At 42.8% G+C, this 7,995-nt stretch overlaps 1 protein-coding gene across 1 annotated transcript in view; it reads left to right on the forward strand.

Moving 5' to 3' along the window:
* The first annotated feature begins 6,092 nt into the window (after nucleotides 1-6,092).
* LOC121524947 (versican core protein-like) overlaps nucleotides 6,093-7,995 on the forward strand; it is a 48,378-nt gene continuing 46,475 nt past the window's right edge. Inside the window, exon 1 of the mRNA XM_041810570.1 lies at nucleotides 6,093-6,270. The gene's annotated coding sequence lies outside the window, so the exon portion shown is untranslated. The remainder of the gene's footprint in view (nucleotides 6,271-7,995) is intronic.

Here is a 7,995-nt window from a genome sequence, read left to right on the forward strand (position 1 = left end):
CATATTAAAAGGTTGTCTTTGTGTTTGATTCAAATGAGAAATCAACATTTTCCCATGAATGAAGCTCAGAGTTAGTTCCTAATGATCTCCTCCCAGCTCCCACAGCCAATCACAGCTCTTTCTCTAAACACAGCTGTCTGTTAAAATATGACGTCCTTTTAACTAATCCCTGCTTGCATTGATGCTGATGCACCACCATGCTGCTGCTGCTGGCAAAGCTTCACCTCCTCCACCCCAGCCTCCTCCTATATAGCATAAAGCTTCACTTCCTCCACCCCAGCCTCCTCCTTTATAGACTAAAGCTTCAGCTCCTCCACCCCAGCCTCCTCCTTTATAGACTAAAGCTTCAGCTCCTCCACCCCAGCCTCCTGTTTTATAGACTAAAGCTTCACCTCCTCCACCCCAGCCTCCTGTTTTATAGACTAAAGCTTCAGCTCCTCCACCCCAGCCTCCTCCTACATAGCATAAAGCTTCACCTCCTCCACCCCAGCCTCCTCCTATATACCATAAAGCTTCACCTCCTCCACCCCAGCCTTCTCCTATATAGCATTAAGCTTTACCTCCTCCACCCCAGCCTCCTCTTTTATACCATAAATCTTTACCTCCTCCACCCCAGCCTCCTCCTTTATGCCATAAAGCTATCCTCCACCCCATCCTGCTCCTTTATAGACTAAAGCTCCACCTCCTCCACCCCAGCCTCCTCCTTTATAGACTATTTAAAGGAGTGCTTAATGCTTTATTCTAAATGCCTTACTGCAATCATCTAAATATCCACTAGCCATACTTAAACCTTCTTACAGACAACTATAATCCTCAGAAGACCCACAAAACCTGTTAATGGATCCTAGAAACACAACGAAATCCAGGGTTGATGTTGACGAACAAAAGGGACACTTGCATGTCCTTAAAGACTGCACAACCACAAAAGCAAACCTATAGAACATCCTAGATGGCCCCTAGTACCACTTATAGAAATCTAGAGACCTATTTAAGGACAGAGCCACAAATAAGACCCAGGGGACCTGGCAAAGGTTTGCAAGAGCCTCTTAAAGGAACTCTAGCGCTTTCTGAAGTGCTTCCTGGACTATACATGAAAAATTTACACCTTAAGAACCGTACAAAAATAGCAAAGAAACCTTTTAAAGCTCAGCTAGAACCACGGAAGAATTCTGGAACATTCTGAAGTTTCATGAGAGATCACTAGGGCAGGGGTTTTCAACCTTTTCAGCTCATGACCCCCAAAACAAAGGTGCCAGAGACTGGAGACCCCCACTGAACACAGCCATGAACATCCTAGAACAGTCATGTGGAGACAAGGCCCTCCATAAGGGAGGATAAATGAGAGAGTCCCAGCCAAACTGGGGGCCAGCAAAATCATGTTCCATTGTAAAGTTAAGCTGCAGAATCTAATATTTACCTGAATAATAAAGATTCTTATCAAAGAAACACATAAAGTTTTAATTCATTTGTCAAGTAAGAAGCCCTCTTAAAAATGTTAATCCTTTTGTTAAAAACTGAATTAAAATATGGTAAAAATAGCTAAAATGGGTTTATAATGGCAAAAAATGGCAGGAGAGGTGGTGAAATCAGATTATAAAAGTAGCAGAAATGGATCAGAAGTGCCAAAAAATAACCAAAGAAAGGGTTAAAGTGACAAAAAAAGGGCATATTGAGTGGCAAAAGGGATTAAAAAGTGGCTGAAATGGCATTAAAGTTGCAAAATAGGCAGAAATGGGATGAAAAATTGATATAAACTGGCAAGAAAGGGTTAGCTGAGACAGAAATAGGCAGAACTGGGTTAAACTGGCAAAATGGTTATATCAAATTGTGAAATGTGTTGTAAAAAGGGGTTAATAGTGGCACTAATGGGGCAACAGAGCCAACAATTGGTGTAGAGTGGCAGGATTTGGTTTAGGAGTGGCAAAAACAGGCAGAAAAAAAGTGATGGAAAGGGTTTAAAATTGACAAAACATGGATTTTAAGAGGCAAAAATGTGTTTAAAATTGGTGGTAAAAAGTGATGAAAACGGTTTCAAATTTGGCAAAATTGGTGTAAAGTGGCAACTGTGTCATTAAAAAAATATTCTTAGTTTTTTTTAAGGCATCTGGAGACACCCTCTCAGTGTCTGGAGACCCCCAATGGGGTCCCGACCCCAGTGTTGGGAACCCCTGCCCTAAAGAGACACTAGGGCCTTCTTCATCACATTTCGACGCACCTAAGGCATCCCAATGAGCCCTCCCCCCCATCTAAGAAAAGTTGACGTCCCCCTAAGATCCACATGACCTAAAAAGTCAACATCAATTTAAGTTGTTTCATAGACATAACCCACAGAAAAAAAGGGTTTATAAATGTTCATTATACCAAAAGACATTTGTAGAAACTATTGAAGTAAAGTTTTGCCATGATCTTAGTTGATAAATGCCAGTCTAATCCTGACAACCTCAGAGCCCCCAGGTTGGGAACCAGTGCCCTAAAGCAGTGTTACTCAACCCTGCTCAACCAAAGAGCCATATTTTTCAAAAATACCTTTGCAAGAGCCACAATCTCAGTGGTGAAAAGTGGCAACAACAGCTTGAAGTAGCAATAAAACTCAGTTAGAGATGGCAAAAATGGTCATAAAGCAGCAAAAATGGGTGAAAATGGGGATAACAAGTGGAAAAAGACAGGTGAGAAGTTGCAAAATAATGAGTTACAGGTGGCAAAAAATGGTCCAAAAGTGGCAAAAACAAGGCAAAAGAAATGAGTGAAAAGTGACAAAATGGGTAAAAAGCAGTCAAGAGTGGCAAAAATGGGCAAAACAATAGGAAACTGGTGGTATTTAATGGCAAAAGGATGCTTGAATGAGCAAAAATGGGATGAAAGAGGCTGAAAGTAGTGTCAACAATGGGCAAACAATAGGAAACTGGTGGTATTTAATGGCAAACAGTAGCTTAAATGGACAAAAAGTGGCAAAAACGTGAAAAAAGGGCAAAAATTTGAAAAAAGTGGTCAAAATAAGAAAAAAAGTGGTATTTAATGACAAAAGTAGCTTAATGGGTGAAAAGTGGCAAAAATGGTATAAAGAGGCAAGAAAAGTTTCCCTTTTTAAAGTTTTTCTGGGGGAATAATATTTAAAATAAAAGAGCCACACATTGAGTATCGCTGCTCTAAAGAAATCATAGCACCTTGTGAATGACCGCATAAACCACATAACAGAAAACAATATCCTCAAGAATCCCAGAGACCCCTCAAAGGACTCAAGACCAGAGAAAAGAATGAGAGAACATTGTGAAGGTTTGTAAGAGCCTCCTAAAACAACCCTAGCAGTGTTTAGACCACATTAGAGAAACTTACAACATCCCAAATCATCTCAAACTCATACCTAAGGAAACCCTAAAGAGATCCCAAAACCATGAAAACAGAGTCTAGGACCACTTAGGATACTAGTTGTTCTTGAGGGACTGCCAGAACTGCCTAAAGTTACACTAAGAGAACTGCATTGCTCTGTATTACTGTAAGTGTAGATCTTTGGACTGCTGAGACAGGATTTGGGTTGCTGGGTGTCCACCAGAGAAACCGTAGTACTGATCTGAGCTAACATCAGACTGAGACCTGGTCAGCCTCAAAGAGCTGGAGGCAGCAGGGAAAGTTCACCCAGACACGCTTCATGGAGGAGGAGGGAGATTAGCCCAGCTGTGTGCTCCTAAGATGCTTTCAGACACGACAGCGTTTTGTTTCCCGAGGTACCTGAAAGAGCGAATATTTGCTGATGTGCTTAGCATGTAAACAAGCACAATGATCCTGGGTTTAACCTTCTAGAGCTCAGCAATGCAAATACTCACTCTGCATCTATTTACACAGTGTTGGGGTTTGCTTTGCTTCTGGGTTCATTATGAAGAACCAGTGAAAACCTCTGGTTTAAGTGGGAACTGGCCCTGTAGAGGTTTACGGGCACAGGTAAGTCTAGATACGGTTAAAGACTGATCAGGATCAGGATTTAATCTGACTGGTCTCAAAGAGGAAAATGGATCTATGGTGGAAGTTTGTCAGGTTCCATCATAGTAGGTGGCGATCTGTGCACTTTGACCTTGTTAATATTAGAAACCATAAATCAAAGCCACTTACTTTTTCCTCTTGAAGCTGGCTGTTTTAAAGTTCTAATGATGCTATCAGGGTCTTCATCGTCCTTAGAGTGTTTATAGCAATCTGGAACTTGGCTGACTGTGCGTGGTCTTTAGAATGAAATCAACACCAGTAACTCCAATGCTGAATGCCTTTTTAATCCATCTGTGATCAGTTCTGGCACTATCATGTTAACCTACTATATTGTTTTCCAAAAATGTTTTATACCAGGCTGTGATTACCAGTGGTAATCTATTTCACTGTTGTGTCATATTTTGCTGAACTGTGCAAGTTTTGGCACTTTCATCGTGCAGGAGACCGTCTGAGTGGCTCATGATGGAGGAAAAAGAGCCTGTTGTGTGGCGCTCTGTGCCTGAAATGTGGCCCTCGGAGCCTGGGACGTGGCCCTCAGAGCCTGTGATGTGGCCCTCAGAGCCTGTGACATGGCCCTCTGTGTCTATGAAGTGACCCTGAGAGTCTGTGAGGTGGCCTTCGGATTCTATGCTGTGGCCCTCAGAGCCTGTGACGTGGCCCTCAGAGCCTGTGATGTGGTCCTCAGAGCCTGTTACGTGGTCCTCAGAGCCTGTGATGTGGTCCTCAGAGCCTGTTACGTGGCCCTCAGAGCCTGTGATGTGGTCCTCAGAGCCTGTTACGTGGTCCTCAGAGCCTGTGACATGGCCCTCAGAGCCTGTGATGTGGTCCTCAGAGCCTGTGACATGGCCCTCTGTGTCTATGAGGTGACCCTGAGAGTCTGTGAGGTGGCCTTCGGATTCTGTGATGTGGCCCTCAGAGCCTGTGACGTGGTCCTCAGAGCCTGTAACGTGGTCCTCAGAGCCTGTGACGTGGCCCTCAGAGCCTGGGATGTGGTCCTCAGAGCCTGGGATGTGGTCCTCAGAGCCTGTGACGTGGTCCTCAGAGCCTGGGATGTGGTCCTCAGAGCCTGTGACGTGGTCCTCAGAGCCTGGGATGTGGTCCTCAGAGCCTGGGATGTGGTCCTCAGAGCCTGTGACGTGGTCCTCAGAGCCTGTGACGTGGCCCTCAGAGCCTGGGATGTGGTCCTCAGAGCCTGTGACGTGGCCCTCAGAGCCTGGGATGTGGTCCTCAGAGCCTGTGACGTGGCCCTCAGAGCCTGGGATGTGGTCCTCAGAGCCTGTGACGTGGCCCTCAGAGCCTGGGATGTGGTCCTCAGAGCCTGTGACGTGGTCCTCAGAGCCTGGGATGTGGTCCTCAGAGCCTGTGACGTGGTCCTCAGAGCCTGTGACGTGGCCCTCAGAGCCTGTGACGTGGCCCTCGGAATCTGTGGTGTGGCCCAGGTCATCCTGGAGAAAAGGACGTTTAGAGCTCGACTGTGCACCACAGGTTTGATGAACATGCTTTATACGGCAAAAGGTCCAGGAGAGACACACTGGTTAAAATCAGCCAACCAGTTTTATGTTTAATGGTGAAAACATAAACAATCTTACAGTTCTGCACATTTCCCTACACATTTTCCTTTGTTTTAAATATGAAGTACAATTTTAGTCAGACTCACAATTTGGAATTGATTTTAAAAGCCCAGTTTAACACAATAATTTGACATTTTGAATGCATGTAAACGTACTGAAAGCTGAGCTCTATGTTGGTTCAAAAAAGCTGCATCATGGGAAATGTAGGATCCAGTTTCTATCTTGGAGCGTGAGCACACTTTGGAACAAAAACTGAGGAGTTTGCGACATCTGCTGCACAGATTTTTATGATTTCATTTTTAAATGCATCCAAGACACCCCAAATTTATGAAGGAGGGAGAAAAGAGTGGAGTGACCCTTTAAAGTCTCTCCATGTGTCTTTAAGTGTCTCTCACTCAGGCTTCCCCCAGTCTCACTTCCTCCCCCCTCCCTCCTGCACTGGGCGGTGTGTTGTTGGGGGTGTGCGTGGACATGTGCGCCCCTCCTCTTGTAATGCGTGGATAATAGTGGGTGTAAAGTGGATTTGAACTTGCAGCCAGTGCTGAGAGGAGGAAGAAGAGGTCTGACCGGCGGACAGCTGCTGCGGAGAGAGACAGAGAGAGGAGAAGAGCCTTCAGACTGCGGTCAGTGCGGGAATCTCTGCGGGAAACTTTGAGTGATAACCAGAAGACACGAGCAGCTGGATTTCTGGACTTTTTCTTCTTCTTTTTTGGGGATTTATCAGGTAAGATGATGCATTTTTACGCAGAAATTCGCTCACAGAACTTTATCAAATTGGCTTAAGTCTCGTGAGACTCCCTAAATCCTCATGCACTCTGGCTGTCTGATGGTTTCATGGCTTTATTTGTGCTTAATGCTGAATTTAGCCTTAGCTGCTACCGGAGGAGTTGGGGTCTCTCTGGGTGGTGAGCAGGAATGTTCCCACACTGATACAGCCCCGTGATAACAGACTCATTGATCCAAAGTGGACCAATTAGGAGCGTTTACATCCACTGACAGCTCCAACACTTGATCTCTTGATAAGCTTTATCACTGCGACTGCGCACTAATCTGCTCCTGATACAGCTGTGAGCTCACATCTGTCTCTGCCACGAACTTTCTCCTTAATGGAGCCATAAAGCATAAGAAATAGACCATTTTAAAGCTGTTTCCGGCTTTCTCCTGGATTTAGAAAGACAAATAGAAACAGGAAAATCATACTAAGAGTCCCAGAAATCAGCCTCAAATTAGCAAAGAGCTTGGACAAGGAGAAATTAACCTTTAATTTAAAAAAAAATCTATAATATTGCTTAAAAAGTCAACTTTTATTGGACCGTCTGCAGTGCTGTAAGGCTGTGGGTGTGCAGAGAGATGTATGGCGTATCTGCAATGGAAATAATGAAAGTTAAAATGTTTATTTTTGACCCTTTTTCATTGCAAGATTGTGCAATAGTAACAAATAGCTTAAAAAAGCTGCAAGGATTCTTAACACATAAAAATATCAATGGGTAAATTGCATGCAAATGAAACAGAATTTTCATGTATTTACTATCAATCAGTGATGTCAGCCATTTTTCACTGAAAATACATGACATTGACCAGCTTTAGCTTAACAAATTGGAAGATTTCCTCCAACAAATTGAAGATCAAGCCTAATCTGAGGTGAGTAGAATGAGTATACTGAGGTTCTGGATTGTTAGTAGGACAAAATGAGACATTAAAAGGCACTATAGGACAGTTTTTCTTCTCTTTATGTTCATATTCTCACACAAAACCCTTGCTTTTCTGCAAATAGGCAAAATAAAGGCCAAAGGGCAGTTAAAGTGCAGTCAAACCAATCAAAACTAGATTAAAAAATTGCAATTTCAGCTGAAATTGCATTGGGATGCTAAGAGCTGAATTGTGGAAGAACTGCTGAAAATAGCCAAAAGCACAAAAATAGCTGAAAATAGCTTAAAATGGCATAAAAGTAGCTGAAAATGGCATTCAGTAGCCAAAAAAGTTTAAAAATTGCTGAAGGTAGCCTAAAAAAAGCTGCTAATAGCCTTAAAATAGCTGAAAGTGGCCTTTAAATAGCTGAAAATAGCATAAAAATAGCATAAAATGACATAAAAGCAGCTGAAAATGGCATTCAATAGCTAAAAAAAGATAAAAAAATAACTTAAGGTGGCCTAAAAAAGCTGCTAAAAGCTTTAAAATAGCTGAAAGTAGGCTTTAAATAGCTGAAAACAGCATAAAAATAGCAGATTTTGGCCTCAAAGTAGCTGAAAATAGCATTCAATAGCTCAAAAAATGATAAAATCAGCTAAAAGTAGCCTAAAAAAAGCTGCTAATAGCCTTAAAATAGCTGAAAGCAGCATGAAAATAGCTGTATTTTAAAAATGATAAAAGATATAAATGAGAAAAGTCATAGCAGTTGAATGATGAAGAAAGGGAATATTTTAAAGTTTAAATGGTGTTGATACGACAA

The sequence above is a fragment of the Cheilinus undulatus genome, linkage group 17, assembly GCF_018320785.1.
Source record: "Cheilinus undulatus linkage group 17, ASM1832078v1, whole genome shotgun sequence".
Taxonomy (NCBI): domain Eukaryota; kingdom Metazoa; phylum Chordata; class Actinopteri; order Labriformes; family Labridae; genus Cheilinus; species Cheilinus undulatus.